The 15,785-nt window shown below is 37.2% G+C and overlaps 1 pseudogene; it reads right to left on the bottom strand.

The window, feature by feature from the left end:
• Positions 1-4,374: 4,374 nt before the first annotated feature.
• LOC114032306 lies at positions 4,375-5,307 on the bottom strand (annotated as a pseudogene).
• Between the last annotated feature and the right edge of the window lie 10,478 nt (positions 5,308-15,785).

Below are 15,785 nucleotides of genomic sequence, written 5' to 3'. Positions count from 1 at the left end.
AAAATCACGAAAAGCAAGTTAACAGCTTGCTAAAGGAGACCCAAAAATACTGAAGAAAATAATCCCTTAAAAACAGCCTAACCCAAATGGCAAAAGAGGTCCAAAAAGCCAATGAGGAGAAGAATGCCCTAAACAGCAAAACTGGCTAAATGGAAAAGGAAGTCCAAAAGATTACTGAAGAAAATACTTCCTTAAAAATTAGAATAGAGCAATTGGAAGCTAGTGACTTCATGAGAAATCAAGACACTGTAAAACAAATCCAAAAGAATGAAAAATTAGAAAACAATGCGAAACATCTCATTGGAAAAACAACTGACCTGGAAAATAGATCCAGGAGAGAGAAATTAAAAATTATTGGACTATCTGAAAGCCATGATCAAAAAAAGAGCCTAGACATCATCTTTCAAGAAATGGTCAAAGAAAACTGCCCTGATATTTTAGAACCAGAGGGCAAAATAGAAATTGAAAGAATCCACCGATGTCCTCCTGAAAGAGATCCACAAAGGAAAACTCCTAGGAATATTGTAGCCAAATTCCAGAGTTCCCAGGTCAAGGGGAAAATATTACAAGCAGCCAGAAAAACAATTCAAGTATTGTGGAAAAACAATTCAAGTATTGTGGAAACACAATCAGGATAACACAAGATTTAGCTGCTTCTACATTAAGGGACTGCAGGGCATGGAATATAATATTCCAGAGAGCAAAGGAGAGAGGATTGCAACCAAGAATCACCTACCCAGCAAAACTGAGTATAATTCTTCAGGGGAAAAAAATGGTAATTCAGTGAAATAGAGGACTTTCAAGCATTCTTGATGAAAAGACCAGAGCTGAATAGAAAATTTGACTTTCCAATACAAGACTCAAGTGGAACATGAAGCGGTAAACAGGAAATAGAAATCATAAGAGACTTATTAAGGCTGAACTGTTTACATTCCTTCATGGAAAGATGATATTTGTAACTCATGAGACCTTTGTCAGTATTAGGGTAGTTGGAGGGAAAAAATTATATGTATGAATATATATGTATATATAGATAGATAGATAGATAGATAGATAGATAGATAGATAGATAGATAGATAGATAGAGGGCACAGGGTGAGTTGAAGATGATCGGGTCTATCTGGAGAACAAAATTACAGGGTGAGAGAGGATTATCCTAGGAGAAGGAGAAAGGGAGAGACAGAATGGGGTAAATTATATCACAAAAAAAAACAGAAAAGAAAAGGCTCTTACAGTGAAGGGGAAATGGGGGAAAGTGAGAGGGAGTGAGTGAATCTTATTCTCATAGGACTTGACTTGAGGAGGGAATAACATACACACTCAATTGGGTATCGAAATCTGTCCTACCCTACAGGAAAATAGGAGGGGAAGGGGACAAGAAAGTAGGGGGATGATAGAGAGGAGGGCAGATTGGGAAAGGGGGTAATCAGAAGCAAATACTTCTGAGGAGGGACAGGGTCAAAAGAAAGAATAGAATAAATGTGGGGGGCGGGATAGGATTAAGGGAAATAGAGTTAGTTTTTCACAACATGTCTACTATGGAAGTGTTTTGCATAACTGCACATGTATAGCCTATACTGAGTTGCTTGCCTTTTCAATGAGGGTGGGTGGGGAGGGAGGAAGGGAGAAAATTTGGAACCCAAAGTTTTAAAAACACATGTTTAAAAAAAATGTTTTCTCATGCAACTGGGAAATAAGAAATACAGGAAATGGTATACAGAAATCTATCCTGCCCTACAGGAAAATAGAAGGGGAAGGGGGGGAGAGATAGCAGGGAAAGCAGACTAAGGGAAGGGGTATTCAGAATGCATGTCATCTTGGGGTGGGCGGAGGGGCAAGATGGGATGAAAATTTGGAACTCAAAATCTTGTGGAAGTAAACGTTGAAAACTAAAAATAAATTTATTAATTTAAAAAAAAAGAGAGGTTATAGAAGACTTCCTGTAGAAGGTGAGATTTTAGTTGAGACTTGAGGGAACCCAGAGTGGTCAGTAGTAGGAGGGGAAGAGGGAGAGTATTTCAGGCATGGGGGACAGCCAGATAAAGTGCCTAGAACTGGGAGATGGATTGTCTTGTTTGAGAAACAGCCAGGAGGCCAATATCATTGGATGAAGGAGTATTTGTTGAGGAGCAAGGTGTAAGAAGACTAGCAAGGTAGGCCAAATAGAGTATTTTGTATTTGATTGTGGAGTCAGTAGGGACCCACTGTAAATTATTGAAGAGGTGAGTGTCATGATCAGACCTGCATTTTTGGAAAGTTATGTTAGTGACTGAATGGAGGCTAGATTAGGGTGAGGAGAGATTGAGGTAGGCAGATCCACCAGCAGACTAATGCAATAATCTGGGTGTGAAGTGATGAAGGCCTACACTAGAGTGATGACAGTGTCAGAGGAGACCAAGGGTTGTATTTGAGAGATGTTGCAAAGGTAAAATCCAGAGATCTTGGCAACAGATTGAATATGAGATGCGGAAAGGTTGAAGTGTTTTCTTTAGGGCAGCAGCATTTGGCTAGAGAACCAAAGAACAGAGGGAATCGGAACAGGGTTCTATAGTGAAAATAGGATCTCACCAGTCCAGAAGGAAAGGCAACTAGCTGGAGTTAGTCCTGTTCACTCCTGCAGTCACTTGGTACAGGAATCAATACTAATGAACAATGAATTTTGCAATGTAAGACATGGCTGAAGTACCTTTCTTGTACAGGAAGAGGGATCCACAGCAAAATGGACGGAGTCTGACAGTGAGTGATTAGGCAAGATAGGAAAAAGGCCTAAAACCACCAAAGTTCACAGGAAGAAAACTGTTAAGAACCAAGAATAAAAGCAAATAAATCAATAGAGAAGATTAAACTGTATCTTTCTCTGAGTTGGTTGCATACTTTGTTAATTGTTCATGGAATTATTAAATTTAACTACTTTGTGCTTTAGAGTTTGCAGTGAATGTTTTCCTTTTCTTTTTCTTTGTAAGAAAGTGACCTATGGATTCTTTTGCATGGTGTTTTCATTGCTGTGAACATAAATTTTGAGTTGTATTCTTGGATTATTTCTAGCATTATGGTGTTCAGGTTTTTTGACTTGTTATATTATTCTAGAAGGCCTGTGAGTATTAAGCTGACTAGGAATTCTGTCTTGGGGAATCTGTGTTTTGCTTGTATAGAGATCACATGCTTTTTAATCATATTAATTTTTGTTCTGATCTTTGAGATTATTTTTTTACTTGATTATCATTTTAATCCTCTGGATTGTTCTTCATTTTGCTTACATTTTTCTTCCTAATCAATTTTCTCTTTTTCTTCTTTGGGAAGTCACAATAGTGTGGATTCAAGTTTTTTTTTTGTGCTGTAAATGATTTTTGCTGTGCAGCATATATATTTTGCCAATTTTTTCTCTTTTACTATTTCTCTCAATATTGTGGGCTAGTTGACTTGTACTATAGTTCCATGCTTTCTTAGGAATCCACACAGTTTTTGTTTCAGCAGATATTGGTTCATGTTCCTTTGTCTAACAAGATTTATTTAGAAACTCTTGCAGTTAATCAATATATTAATAGCTGCCTCTCCTTCAGTATGTACTCACACCAATGGCTTCGGTCCTTAGAGGGCTGCTGCTGCCTTGATTCCAATGGTTAAGCCTGGGATTCTTTAATCCCAACACCATAGATCACAAGCTTCCCATTAGTTTGCTTTTCACTAATATTCAACCTATAGACATGGTTCCTGTTATTGTTATTTAAAGTATCATAGTAAGGGAATTGCTCTCCTTCAACTTAAACCTTTGGTAAACTGTCACACAAATCCAAGAAAATTAGGTTCAAGACTTGGTTTTTCTATTGTCTTTCTCTGTGACTTTGGGCAAGTCATTTATCCTTTTTGAGGGTACGGTTTCTTCAACTAATAAACAAGTGGATTAGAGCTGTAAAATTGTAAATCTTCTCACTCGAAATTCTCTGTATCATTTATCTCGTGAAAATCTGGAAATACAATTGCTAGTTGTAATAGCGATTGCCGCAAAGAAGGACATGAAGAAAAATGTATTTCCACACAGATTTAAAATTAGCAAAGCCATCTCTTTAAATATCAGAAGGAATTTAATCCATGATTGAATTGCATATTATGATTCCTTTCTGTCTAATAATCTGAAATGCAAGGTACAGAGACATTAAATAGTAGGACAAACATAGGAAGATAAAACCAACCTACTCTGGCTTAAGGTATGTTCCCAAAGCTTCTCTGAGTTGGGCTTCTTAGTAATTACAGGTGTTGAGGTAGAGTATCTGGTTGGTACAAAGCTAAGTTTCTCTCCTCTCTCTCTCTCTCTCTCTCTCTCTTTCTCCACATTATCCAGCATCCAAAAAACTCATACTGACATTTCTCTTTTCATTAGAATGTTTTTCTTTCTATCACTTTTTTCAAGGCAATTTTGACATCCTTATTTCTCAGACTGTAGATTAGGGAGTTTAGCATTGGCACTATCATACTATAAAAGACAGAGGACACTTTCCCCTGATCCATGGAGCTAGATGAAGATGGCTGCAGGTACATGAATGCACAAGAGCCAAAGAAGACACCAACTGCTACAATATGGGAACTGCAGGTGCTGAAGGCTTTTGATCTCCCTTCAGTGGACTGAATTTTGAAAATGCTAGCAATGATTGAAACATAAGAGTAAATAATGGTCAGGAATGGGAAAAAGATATTAAATGCACCAAATGCCAGAATTACCACTTCATTGACATAGGTACTAGAACAAGAGAGCTTCAAGAATGGAAGGAGATCACAAAGTAATGGTTAATAGCATTTTCCTTACAGAAGATCATTCTAAACAAGCAAACTGTATGAGCTGTGGCCTCAGCCAGGCCCAATGCATACACCCCACCCACTAACCAGGAGCACACCTGTTGGGACATCATAAAACTATAAAGAAGAAGATGGCATATGGCAACATTAACGGTCATATACCATGACAGCCAACATATGACATTCAGAGATTCCCAAAAAGGCAAAAAAATAGAACTGAGTTATGCACTCAGGGTAAGAGATAGTATTCTTCTCTGACACAAAGTTCACCAGCATTTTGGGGATAATGATAGTTGATTCACAGAGATCAATGAAAGACAAACTGCAGAGGAAATAGTACATGGGGCTGTGAAGATGAGAACTGAGTCTAATCAATATGATCATGCTAAGGTTCCCAAGCACAGTGACCACATAGATACTCAGGAACAGAAGTAATAGGGGCAACTGGAGCTCAGGCTGGTCTGTCAGTCCTATAAGGATGAACTCATTCAATAGGCAGCGGTTACCTGTAGCCATTCTTTTTCAATGTAGAGTAAGAGGAGGCAAGAACCTACAGATATGAGGGGAAAAAAAGAAGTCGTCATTATTACAAATCTCAAGTAAGGGTACAGACAAAGGAGTAAAATTATAATTTTGATTTTGATTATCCTTTTCTGCCTCTTTTTTTACAACCATCTATAGGGAAAAGCTGTGGGTATAATATACCTAAATTTTCTCAATGTATTTGTTGTTCACTATTTGTTATCAGTATCAAAATTTGTGACTCATCTTGATTGATACCTCCGATAATAACATAGATATTATGCACATCAAATTTGAACTTGACAAAGCTTGGAGTGATCATTACCCTGTACTTTGACCAAAACATGATCCAAAAAATATGATGACAGGTTAGGACAATGGGCTGATTCTAATATGATAAAATTTTACAAGGATAAATGTAAAATCTTTCATAGCACTTAAAAGAAACATTTTCAAGACCAAATCTGGAGGAATATTTAAAAGTCTGTTTGTTTGTCAAAGAACTGGGGTACATTACACTTGCCAACTCAATATGACTCAGTAATATAATGTGGCAGTCAAAGAATTAATGTAATCATGGACTACATGAAGGGATATATAGATTCTAGGAATAAGGAGGTGATAATTGTTTAAACCACCTCCCTGGTACTTTGGCCAGTTCTTTTTCCCATAATTGAGAAAGACAGGGGCAGGTACATAGGCACAGTGGATAGTACACTGACCCTAGAGTCAGGAGGACCTGAGTTCAAATCTGGCCTCAGACATATGATACTCACTAGCTGTGTGATCCTGGACAAGTCACTTAACCCCGATTCCCTTGCCAAAAAAAAAAAAAAAAGAGAAAAGACATTGACCAGGTGGAGAACATCTAGAAAACAGCAAAGAAGATCATGAATGATCTTCAGTACATGCCATATAAGAATAATTTGAATGATACATGAAAGTTTAGCCTGTAAAAGGGATGAATCAAGATGACATGATAATTGTTTCGTAGTGTTTTAAGGGCTGTTACATGAAAAAAAGGATTTGACCCACTTAATTTGTGCCCAAGAACAATGCATGAAAGTAGCAAAAAGACTATTTTAGGCTTCATGTGAGGATCAAATGTATGAACAACTGTACAGAACTCAAAGTGACCTGGGCTGCTTGGGCAGAGTGAGCTCCCCCTCCATGCACATCTTCAGATAGAGGCTGGATGACCACCACTGCTGGAATGAGTATTTGGTGGAGGTTATGGGGTATGGTTTCAATAAAGAGGGTGCCTTTCAACTCTAAAATCCTGCAATTCCATAATTCTGAGCTATAGTCACTCATACCTCCAAAGTCTTTTTCTACTTTTACAAAGAAATGTTCCCATTCTTCAGCCCCATCCCATTGTCAGAGATGGGTACAATGGAATATGGAGATGTTCTTCTTTTGCAAAATTCTGAGGTTCCAAGAATCTCTATTTAGAAAGTAGAATAATGTCAAATTAATCAAATACTCATGCTCTTGCTTTGGATGTTATCGTCTCTTCACTCACAGAGTCCTGGCAGGTAAATGTCTTCTATGAAGGTTGTTACAGTCTTGGCATAGAATTTTCTAATCCTTTTAATGTTGGTGGGAATTGGAGCACAACAATTAGTCTCTGAAATGCTCTGGCAATTGATTAGATCTGAAGATAATGATTTCTAATAATGATGTTATGCAGAATGTGCCCTTCGGTCATAAAGAAAGAAACAACATTTACCAGTGTCAATGGAGCTTCTGATGATGTAACTTGAGGTTTTTATGGTTGTTTATAAGCATCCTGGGACCTCATTAATAATTCACAGACAGAGGCTCCCAGAGGGACTTATGTCATAAGGGATTCCCTCTTTTTGGGAAGAAGTCATTGATATTTTCATTTTGTTCTCAATTCTTTCTTTTTTATTTTCTCTCCATGTGTACAATGATCTTTTACGGTGATGATGTCAGTGCTTTACCTAGGAATTCTGGCACCTGGAACCAATTTGATGTGGGATTGGGGATCTTGGGCAAGTAATGAATAACATTTTTCATGACTGAAGTAGCTTGCATTCTGAAGTCATGGTAATTGAGGAAGTCAGAGCTGTTTGAAGCCTGGAGCTGTTCAAAAGGAGACTAGATGACCAGTTGTTGGAAACACTAAAGAGGAGATTTCTGTTTTGGTGATTTGGTAGGCTGTAGCAATCTTATCCAGTTGCTGCTCTCAGAGCTCTGCCCAACTGAGTTGGACAGTTTTTATGGACTAGGGAACACCAGTTAATGGTGGATTAATATCTTTTGAAGCCTCAGTGCCCATCTGTTTCACACCTATGTTTCTTAATACAATGTTGTGATAATGTCCCTAAGCTACCAAAGTGAGAAACAATGGCACTAGGATGGGAAAGATCTGATGCCTGCAAGTTCTATTAATCTTGGAAATTTTGCTATTGAGATCATAATTCAAAATGATATTTTCCTAAAGGATGGATTCTGACTTGATAAAATTCCATCTCTGATATTCTTCAACTCCCTCAACTGAGTTATACCCATCTTTAAAACTTACTTCATTTTTTTCTGTCTGCTTTCATTTTCTGAATAAAATAAAATTGATCCCATGCTTCTCTGTGAGAAATGACTGGTTCCAGTGATATGGAAGCCACAATGGTGCTCTAGGCCTTACTTCCAATTTGTTCTAAACCCATCAGAAGTAACTAAAGTGGAGTCTTTCATGATTTATAAATAGCTAACATAGATGCTTCATGGCAGATAAGGAAATGCAAATTTTATTTCAACAGTTTATAATAATTGAATTTACTTAGTGTTTTAAGGTTTTACAAAATATATTCATAGATATCTTATTCATTCCTCACACCAGTTCTGTAAGTAGGTGTTATTGTTATGACCTTTATATACATCAGGAAATGCTGCCTTGGAGAGATTATATGACTTGTCCACATTTTTACCTTTGATAAGTGCTGAAGGTAGGATGCAAACCTAGATGTCTCTTAACTGAAGGGCAAGCGTGTTTTCTCTGCCATTTTACCTTTTGCCTGCTCTAAAGGACTTGAGCCAATTGTTCAATTTTCAGTGTATTTATATGTCAGAAATTGGCAAATGCTACAAATCATGGCATGATTTATTATTTTGTTGATTGTATAGACTTAAGAAAATGTTAAACATGCAGGTTAACTTAAATGTGTGCCATGTATGTAAGTATATGAGCTAGTTGTTAATACTTTACCAGTACAAAGCTGCATGTATGTGTACATATATGCCACAGATTACCTAGTAGTAGAGCAGTTTAGCTTCATAACACTAATAATAATCTCTAAGGAGAGATCTATCTGCTAATTTCAACAGTCTCTTAACTTCTGTGAGGCATCCAGGAAAACTGTCAATTATATTATTTTCTAAATAAGCAAAGAAAATGCAAGTTATAACCAATCAGTGATGAAGCCAGTCAAAAACTGTGAAAAGCATGTCAATTTTTTTATATTAGCAAAAACAGGATAATGTCAAACCATGGTTGAATTGCATAGGAAGTATGCTACTCCTAACTTCTAGATAGAGTTGTCTTCAAAGTAGCAGTAAAATAGGCTTATCTTCATTAACTATAGATGGTGCCAGGATATCAGGCATATACAAAAGGGTTTCTCATTTTCTATTGTTTTTTAAAAAAATTGAGAGAACATTCTGGGAAGATAGGGGACTATGTCAGAAAATTTCCAAGCTTTCCTGATTTTCCCCCAAAAGAAGACAAGATAGCACTTTAGGCCAAACATAAAGTGGTAAAAATAAACAAAATTTGGGGAAGAACAGTGGTTTCTCCAGAAAAACTGGAGAAGATTCAGAGAAAAATACCAGTATCAAGATTTGGTTTCTATGAAGTGTAAATACCTCCAGGTTAGTTCTACTGAAACAGCAAGTGGTGAGCCCTGGTGCAAGCTGGGTTGGGAGGGAGACTGGGACACAGCTACAGGAATTTTCACCTCCCAGATAGCGTGGGGAGTCAGGTGTCTGAGCAGAGGAAGATCAAGGGAACCTCTGTTGATAACGGATGCTAGGCTCAGCTGTGTTGTTCAGATGTAGCCCTGGGAGAGAAGGAGCCAGCACAGGCTGGTTAGTGCAGAAGCAATGGGGCAAGATGCTGCTACATGTGGGTACTTACAAGAAGGCAGAATTCTTGGTTTCAGTTCCAGACCAGAGGGGAGAACTGAAGTAGGATCTGAGGCCAGAGGCACCGTACCCCATAACCCAGGATTAGGGAGAAAGAACCTAACCATAGAATGTTACCATGGGAATAGAGAAGACCAGGGTTTGTCTTCAGAGGATTATACTGAAGCAAAAAACACCTGTCCTAACCCAAAGACTAATGTCAAAGGGTCACCTGCCTCCCAAAAATTCATAGAAGCACTTAAAAAAGGCTTTAGATTGAGGAAAAGTGTATTTAAAAAAAGAACAATCCAAGAAAAGCAAGAAGATTATGAAAAGAAAGTCAACCAACTGGAAAAGGAGATCCAGAATCTTAAGGAAGAAAACAACTTGAAAATTAGATTTGGGAAAGGGGAAGCCAGCAAAGCTATGAGACCAAGAAATAATAAAACAAAATGTAAAGAATGAAAAAAAAATAGAAGAGAATATGAAACATCCCATAAGAAGAACAATTTATCTGGAGAACAGATCAAGAAGAGAAAACATAAGAATAATTAGACTAACTAAAAGCTAGAATCAAAAATAAATCTTGATATAGTAATACAAGAAGAAAATAAAGAAAAATTGTCCTGAAACATTAGAACAAGAGAGGAAAATAGAAATAGAAAAAAAAATCACTCAATCACCACCTAAAAGAGATCATGTGAGGAAAACTTACAGGAATATCATAGTCAAGTTCTGAAACTCCCAGCTCAAGGAGAAAATATTATGCACAACAAGAAAAAACAATTGAAATATGGCAGAGCCACATTACAAGAATTACACAAGACCTAGCAGTAGCTATACTAAAAGACTACAAGTCTTGGAACACTGTATATTGAAGAGCAAAAGAGCTGGAGTTATGGCCAACTATATCATATCCAATAAAGTTAGACTAATCCTGAGTGAAAAAAATGGACATTCAATGAACTGGAAGACTTTAAGGATTTTGTTGCAAAAATCCCCTGAACTTAATAAAAAAATTTGACATGCATCATCCAAGAGAAATACAAGGGAATCAATAAGGATAGACTGACTACTTTTTATATGAGGAAATGTAAAACATGTGTCTAAGATTACTACTAGTAATTGGGTAATTTGAAAGAAAGATTGGGGTAGACCTGATTATGATGTGATTCTAAAAACTAAAACCATTTAGGAAAATGTAAAAAGACTCATCATCTTATATAAATGATGTATGAGAGGAAGAAGTGACAGGAATTAGATAGGGCAGTAAGGCTGGTAATTCTGGAACCCTATTCTCATAGGGATTGGGTCAAAGAGGGAACAATACATATGTATCTAGAAGAATATAAAAGTCTTTTAAATTCAGAAAGAAATAAAAAGTTAATGGGATAAAGAGGTGGAAGAGGGTAAGGGAGGGATTTTTAGAGGGAACCCCGCTCACATCAGATCTGGATTAAAGAGAGAACAATAGATGTATATTTGGAAGGGAATAAAAGTCTTCTAAGTTTATAAAGAAATAAGAGGGTGAAGGAATAGGATAAGGGAGGACATAGAAGGGTATTTAGATTAATGGGAATCAGATAAAGAGGGAATAATGTATATATTTGGAAGGCTATAAAAGACTTCTAATTTTAGATAGAATCAAGAGGGTAAGGGGAAAGGGATGGGGGAGAAGGACAAAGGAGGGATCTTTGATGGGGCAGTAGGTTAAGTAATAGGAGGTAGTGAGGAAAAGTAAAGTAGAAGAGTCAGGAGGAATAAGAAATAAGAGACACAAACAAAATAAAAATCAATATTAGAATTCAGTATAGAAAAAAATCAGATGTAATTATGGTCTCAACAAAGTTAAAGCTAAAATGGATTCAATCAAAAGAGAAAAATAGGGAAATTACACTATTTTCCAGTCATGTTAATCAATATTGTTTTCGACTATTTAAAATAACTAAATAATTTTAGACTATTTAAAATAATTAAACAGTGTAAGTTTGCTGTGGTGAAGGAAATGATGAATTTGTGGACTTAGAAAAATATGGAAAGACTTGGACTTATGAAAGAAGATGTTATCCACCTTCAGAGAAACAGAAGACAAACAAGTACAGCCCAGTCTTTTTTTTTAATTAATAAATTTATTTATTTTTAGTTTTCAACATTTACTTCCACAAGATTTTGAGTTCCAAATTTTCACCCCATCTTGCCCCTCCCCCCACCCCAAGATGGCATGCATTCTGAATACCCCTTCTCCTAATCTGCCTTCCCTTCTAATTCTTCCTCCCTTCTCTTATCCCCTTCCCCTTTTATTTTCCTGTAGGGCAGGATAGATTTCTGTACCCCATTTCCTGTACTTCTTATTTCCCAGTTGCATGTGAAAACATTTTTTTAAACATGTGTTTTTAAAACTTTGGGTTCCAAATTTTCTCCCTTCCTCCCTCCTCACACACCCTCATTGAAAAGGCAAGCAACTTGAGAGGAGGCTTCCAGGAGCCAAGATAATGGAGTAAAAAGGTAGTCGCTCTCACCCTCCCCTATCAACCTCTGAAAACCCAGAAAATACCACCCCATAAAAAACCCTGAAACAGCTGAACCAGAAGAAAGAAGGGGTGCAGCAGTGCAGTAGCCCAGGTAGCTAGAGGGATTAATGGGAAAGGCCCCTCTTACCCTGGGGGAAGGGCAGCACTATGAAACAGGAGTCACCCAGCCAGCTAGTGAAAAGACCCACTTTAGCACACCAGGAGGAGATGCTGGTGCCTTGGCATTCTACAGCAAATAGGTCTCCCAGTGCCTCAGCAAAAACAAGGGAAGTAGCACTACAAAGGGCCCCAGGCAGATAAGCAACTGGCAGCATTTGTCTGAAAGGAGCTAAAGAAAGCAATTTAGAGGTGCCAAAAAGTTCCAGCCTTGTTGATTCCAGCTCAACACAAGGTAAGCTGTCAGGACCCTACAGCCTCCAACTGCCAACCAGGAGGAGATCCTGAAGCCCAGGTGGTAGAGCAAGCAAACACCAACAGCTGTACCTCCGAGTGCCTTAGTGAGGGTGGGGTAACTGGTGGAAACCAGCTCAGAAAACCACCAGGTGCCTCGGCATTCTACAGCAAAGAAGTCTCCCAGTACCTCAACAGAAATAAGGGAGGCAGCTCTGCAAGGGGCCCCAGGCAGATAAACACCAGGCAGCACTTATCTAAAAGGAGCTAAACAAAGCTAAAGGAAAGGAAAAGCAGGCAACCTAGATTTACCTGAAAGTCCCAGACTTGGTGATTCCAGCCCAACATCAGATAAGCTGCTGGAACCCTACAGCCTCCAATTGCCAACATAAGAGGCCCCAGCACACAAACCAGTGCCCAAGACCTAGGCTCCCAACACAAGAAGCTTGGGTCAGTGCCCTCTGCTCCCCAGCAGGAGAGCTTAATCTCTTTAAAGGCCAGGAAATAAAGAAACACCATGAGTAAAAAGAAATGTACCATAGATTCTTATTATGAGAAGAGTGAAGATCAAGGCAGAAATTCTGAAGAGGACAACACTATCATCAAACCCACATCTGCAACATCAAAAGGGAGTATGAACTGGTCTGAAGCCCAAAAAGCCTTCTTAGAAGAACTCAAGAAGGATTTTAAAAGTCAAATGAGAGAGGTAGAGGAGTCCTTTAAAAGTACAATTGGCCAATTGGAAAAAAAGTACACTGAAGAAAACAAGTCCCTAAAACATACAATTGGCCAATTGTAAAAAAAGTACAATGAAGAAAGTAAATCCCTTAAAAATACAATTGACCAATTGGAGAAGAAAGTACAAAATCTAACAGAAAAAAACAATATGTTAAAAATTAGAATTGAACAAATGGAAACTAATGACTCTATGAGAGAGCATGAATCAGTCAAATAGAAACAAAAAAATGAAAAAATACATGAAAACATAAAATACCTCATGGGTAAAACAGCAGACCTGGAAAATCAATCCAGGAGAGACAATTTAAAAATTATAGGCCTACCTGAAAGTCATGATGAAAAAAAGAGCCTGGACAATATCTTTCAGGAAATCATAAAGGAAAACTGCCCTGAAGTCCTAGAACCTCAAGGTAAAATAACTATAGAAAGAATCCATTGTTCCCTGCCTGAAAGAGATCCCAAATTGAAAACGCCAAGGAATATAATAGCTAAATTCCAAAATTACCAGATTAAAGAGAAATTACTGCAAGCAGCCAGAAAGAGACAATTTAAATATCATGGAACCACAGTCAAGATTACACAGGACCTTGCAGCCTCTACATTAAAAGACCAAAGGGCATGGAACATGATATTCTGTAAGGCAAAGGAGCTTGGAATGCAGCCAAGGATTAACTACCCAGCAAAAATGAGCCTGATTTTTCAGGGAAGGAGATGGATATTTAATGAAATAGTGGACTTCCAAACATTCCTGATAAAAAGACCAGAGCTCAACAAAAAATTTGATCTTCAAGTACAAGATTCAAGAGAGACGTAAAAAGGTAAATGGGACAGAAAGATACAATAGGTTGTTAATAAGGGCAAAATGTTTACATCCCTACAAGGGAAGATGACACTTGCAACTCTTGAGAACTGTATTGTTATAATACCACATTAAAGGAGTATACATAAAGGGGGTGGATGTAAGTTGAATTTGATGTAATGATAAAAAAAAATTTAATCAAGTGGGTTAAATGGATCCAAGTAAGTGGATTAGTCTGAGCTAAGAAAATGTACTGAGAAAGGAGGAGGCAGACAAGGGTAAATTACATTACAGGTAAAGACACAAAAACCTATTAGAGCAGAGGTAAAGAAGGGAGGGGGATGAGCATTGTTTGAAACTTACTCTCTATCAGATTTGGCTCAAGAAGGGAATAACATAATCAGTTAGGTATAGAAATCTAACTTGCACTATAGGCAGTAGGAGGCAAAAGGGTAAAGAAAAGGGAGGGTGGATAGAAGGGAGGGAAGAGGCAATAAGGGTAAAGGGGAAGAAAAGGGAAAGGGATAATAGAAGGGAGGTGGGACCATAGGAGGCACTGGTCAAAAAGAAAACACTAGTGAGGGGGGGAAAGGAGAAAGGAGAAAGAAAAGCATAAACAGGGGGAAAAAAGGATGGAGAAAAAGACACAGATAGTAATCATAACTATAAATGTGAATGGGATTAACTCTCCCATAAAACAGAAGAGTATAGCAGATTGGGTTAAAAACCATAATCCTACAATATGTTGTTTACAGGAAACACATTTGAAAAAGAGTGACACATACGGGGTAAAGGTAAAAGGCTGGAGCAAAATATATTATGCTTTACCCGAAGTGAAAAAAGCAGGCGTAGCAATCCTGATTTCAGACAAAGCAAAAGCAAAAATCTTATCAAAAGAGATAAAGAAGGAAACTACATCCTGCTAAAAGGCACCATTGACAATGAAGTAATATCATTACTAAGCATATATGCACCAAATGGTATAGCATCCAGATTCTTAGAGGAGAAGTTCAGGGAGTTACAGGAAGAAATAGACAGCAAAACTATACTAGTGGGGGACCTCAACCTCCCCCTCTCTGAACTAGATAAATCTAACCACAAAATAAACAAGAAAGAAGTTAAGGAGGTGAACAGAACATTAGAAAAGTTAGGTATGATAGACCTGTGGAGAATGGCACGTACACAAAAATTGACAATGTACTAGGGCATAAAAACCTCACAATCCAATGCAGAAAGGCAGAAATGGTAAATGCATCCTTTTCAGATCATGATGCAATAAAAATTATATGTAATAAAGGGCCATTGAAAGATAGACTAAAAAATAATTGGAAACTAAATAATCTAATCCTAAAAAATGATTGGGTCAAAGAACAAATCATAGAAACAATCAATAATTTCATTCAAGAGAATGACAATAATGAGACAACATACCAAAACTTATGAGATGCAGCAAAAGCAGTTCTTAGGGGAAGTTTTATATCTCTAAATGCTTACATAAATAAAATAGAAAAAGAGGAGATCAATGAATTTGGCATACAACTAAAAATACTAGAAAAAGAACAAATTAAAAATCCTCAATTAAATACCAAATTAGAAATATTGAAAACCAAAGGAAAAATTAATAAAATTGAAATTAAGAAAACTATTGAACTAATAAATAAAACTAAGAGCTGGTTTTATGAAAAAATCAATAAAATGGATAAACCTTTGGTTAATCTAATTAAAAAAAAGAAAGAAGAAAACCAAATTACTAATACCCAGAGTGAAAAGGGTGAAGCTACCACCAAGGAAAAGGAAATTAAAACAACAATTAGGAATTATTTTGCCCAACTATACGCCAACAAATTTGACAATCTTAGTGAAATGGACATATA

Source organism: Vombatus ursinus, unplaced genomic scaffold, assembly GCF_900497805.2.
Source record: "Vombatus ursinus unplaced genomic scaffold, bare-nosed wombat genome assembly UNPS02015414.1, whole genome shotgun sequence".
In the NCBI taxonomy this organism is placed as follows: Eukaryota; Metazoa; Chordata; class Mammalia; order Diprotodontia; family Vombatidae; genus Vombatus; species Vombatus ursinus.
The sequence above is the reverse complement of the archived record's forward strand: the minus strand, read 5'-3'. Positions and strand labels throughout refer to the sequence as shown.